The sequence below is a fragment of the Octodon degus genome, unplaced genomic scaffold (assembly GCF_000260255.1).
Source record: "Octodon degus isolate 3935 unplaced genomic scaffold, OctDeg1.0 scaffold00171, whole genome shotgun sequence".
Lineage (NCBI taxonomy): Eukaryota > Metazoa > Chordata > Mammalia > Rodentia > Octodontidae > Octodon > Octodon degus.
Genome location: NW_004524747.1, coordinates 3,404,139 through 3,407,809, shown reverse-complemented (window position 1 = coordinate 3,407,809; position 3,671 = coordinate 3,404,139). Strand labels below are relative to the sequence as shown.

The window sequence follows — 3,671 nt, the reverse complement described above, 5'->3', positions numbered from 1 at the left end:
TAATGGTGTTTGTAAATAGGATCTCAAGTCTGCATCTTGTACAGCATTTAACCACTAAGAAGAATATATGCAGTGTGTTATTTGTTGAAACTGTACTTCCGATTTGATTTGAAACTGTCTCATTGCTGTTTATCAATAAAATTTTGAAAAAAAAACTATAGGGAAGGAAAAAAAGATGCATGAGTCATTTGTAGAAAAATGGATACATGTGACAGCATAATGTCACATGAAATAAATTAGATATAAACAAATATTACATAAATTCTTTCACATGAGAAACCCAAAATATTAAGGGCAAAATAAAAGACAGGTAATATTAAAGAGCAAAATATTAAAGAGCAAAATAAAAGACAGGTAATATTAAACAGGAGATAGATTTTTTTTCAGATGCAGAGACCAAGATATGGCAAGGGAGGACAGAGAAGAGGGCTCAATTAAGTAAAAGTAATTAAACTGTGGTAGACACATGTATCCAGCCCCCATATGAATGAAATTATAATGCCTTACAAATATACATTAATAATTTTTAACTTTAAATCATATTTTGGGATCTGCGGAGATAGCTTGGCAGTCGAAGTACCTACCTGGTAAACACAAGGACCCAGGTTCAATCCCTAGTACTACTTGCCATGCCAGCCCTGGCGCACTGTGCTGGCCACCAAAATCAGAAGTGGTAGCACATAGCTATATTCCCAGTGCTGGGAGGCTGAGACAAGAGGATCACTACAAATGTGAGCTGCACAGCGAGAGACCCTGTACCAAAATAAAGAAATAAATAAATAATCATACTTTGGTAATCATGACTCAAGAGTTTAAAGTATAACATTTTATAGTGCCTTTTCAGAACATAGAAATGGATTCAGAAAGAGTCTAGACATCCTGTTAAGAATCATGAACTCAGATTTCAATAAAAAATTGCTACCTCACATCTCTAGGATATGAACAATTTTTAATATGAAATGAGTTTTTTATAACCATTGGTTCTAAGCTCTAGCATTATACCAAGTCTCACCCTTTTTTAAAAAAATTTATGTATTTGGTACAAGGTCTTGCTACACAGCTCAGACTCACAGTGATCCTCCTGTCTCAGCCTTCCCAGTGCTGGGACTATAGGTATGTGTCACTATCCCAGTTTTGTTGGATGGCATGGCATGTGGACCAGGGATTGAACCCAGGTCCTTGGGCTTGCCAGGCAGGTACTGAGATAGATGAGCTATCTCCCAGGCCCTTATCTCTTTTAATTATGCATAGAAAGGAAATATTAATATGTATTCAATATTTTATAGGTATCTTCCTAGCAAATTTTTAACTGCCACATATGATTCACTATGAAGTCAGACTCCTACCAAATTGCACTCGCTTTGGCAGCACATACTAAAACTAGAACGATACAGAGAAGATTAGCATGGCCCCTGTGCAAGGATGACACGCAAATTTGTGAAGCATTCCATATTTTTGCAAAAATACTCGGTTTTATGGTCTTAAAAAAAGACTCCTCCCAGATTATAAAGAAATAACTTTTTTGAAGGATTACTTTTAAAAATTTGGGCCTTTTGCCCGTTTCTTTACTTGTGGGATAACTACACAAATGTATTCAGTTACTGAAAATTAACCAAGCTGATCAGTTATGGTGTAGGAAATTTTAAGCATGTACTGTATATTTCAGTAAATATTTTTCCTATAAATACAGAAAAAAAGGAAATGCAAAACAGGTCCCTTTCCCTCCTGCTAAATGGAACCAGAGAAATTTTCATGTCAACATCATAAGAACTACTCAAGTCGATTGATTTGACACATAAGAGTAGTTCCTATTCACTCATGAAACAAATATTTATTCAATAATAAATAAAACATAAAAGTTCTACTTCCATGAAGTTAACATACTATGTGTCATGAACTGTGCCCCTACATACTACTTGCATTATAAAATGCATAGTTGAGGATGTAGCTCAGTGATAGAAGTATGCTGTGATTCTAGTGGGGTTTCCTTCATAGATGGTATGTTTCTTTTCTTTAACCATTTTTAATATTCTGTTCTTGTGCTGAATTTATGGAATCTTGATTATTGTATACTTTGGTGAGATTTATTTGTCATGACTATTTGGAGTTTTATATGCTTTTCTAATTTGGATGTCATTCTGTATCCATCTTTGGGGAGACTTCTATTCCTTCTGTGAATAGGTTTTATATGGTGTTTGCACTATCTGTGGCTATCTCATTGACTCCAATCAATCTTACATTGCTATTTTTTGCTTCATCTTGCAGGTATTGGATTGATTTTTCAAGGTCCCTTGCTATTTTTAAGATATATTTTTAATGGTCACTAACCACACTCTCATCCTCTGCATCTGATATTCTATGCTGCCTTCATTCAAGCTGTTGTGCATATTTTCAGTGAAGTTTTTAAGTCTCTTGGATACCTGGATTTGTCTCATGAACTACATTTTTTTTTCTATGTTGGCCATTCATGATTACTGTCATTTTCCTAAGTGCCTCTATGTTTTAAAATCTATACCTACTCTAATGATTTTTATTTTGACCATCATTTCTTTTTGTACCTGAGAGGTTATTTTTTATATGGCCTCATCCATTTTTTTCACTTTTGTTAGCATCATTTTAGAATGTTCCAGTGGGTGGCTTTCAGTTTCCTGTCTCATAAGGTGACTTCTCCTGGGTAGGCAGAAGGTTTGGGTTGCATTTTGCTTCTGTGTTTTGTCATTTTCTATTTTCTAATTTTACGTTATTCTATTTTGTTTGTTGATGCTTATAGATTTCTTATGGTAAACAGCTTCATCACTAGTTTTGAGGCTGCCCATGGAAATATCTATTCTTCAGAGACAGCTTGTAGGTGTAGGTGGTTTTTGTCTTTGTTTCTATCACAAGAACCCACCTTCCCAATTTGTTAGAGATAAAAAGGTGCTACCTATTTGGCTCTGAATCCAGGCCTTGGTGTTAGGCTATGGTGATGATTGACTTCAGACAATCTTTGAGTTGTTATTGAAAGATGAAAATGTGATATAATAGGTATAAAATCCTGGCAAAAGTAGTAATTAGCAATAACAATAGTATCAAATATAGCCACGTCCTGACAAACTGTGGTAAATAATAACTTGATACCTTTAACCAGAGGAGCAAGTTCTACAGTTATATATCAAAATCTAACATATACTAGGAATTTGTATGCTAATTTCCTTTAGTAAACTTACCCTGTACTGGATTTAAGAGAGATGGGGACAAAACAGAGATATGAATGAGGACAAATATAGTAGAAGATTGGAGGACAATGGATGATGACCACAGTGTTGAAAAATGAAAATAAAATGGAGTATTGAAGTGAGCCAGAAAGAGAAAACACAATGTTCACTTATATGAAAATATAATAAAATCGGGATATTATTATAGTTCAAGACAAAGAAGATGAATAGAAGAAAACAGAAATAAAGGGAAGAAACCTAAATATTAGGCTAAGAAAAAAATAGAAAAAGCAAAAATAATCCAATAAAGAACTATAATAAGGGCTGGAGAGATGGCTCAGTGGTCTAAAGCACCTACTTAGAACAAGCTTAGCAAGGCATTGGGGACCACGGTTCGATCCCCCAGCACCACATGCCAGCCAGCCCCGCCCCCTGGTGGGCTGAGCTGGCCACACACACACACCACACTCTCTCTCT

The 3,671-nt window shown here is 35.2% G+C and overlaps 1 protein-coding gene and 1 pseudogene across 1 annotated transcript in view; one reads left to right on the top strand and one right to left on the bottom strand.

Annotated features, from left to right (window-relative positions):
- Cenpi (centromere protein I) overlaps positions 1-3,671 on the bottom strand; it is an 89,246-nt gene that overhangs the window by 44,327 nt on the left and 41,248 nt on the right. The window lies entirely within an intron of this gene.
- Positions 1,359-1,457, top strand: LOC111813208 (annotated as a pseudogene).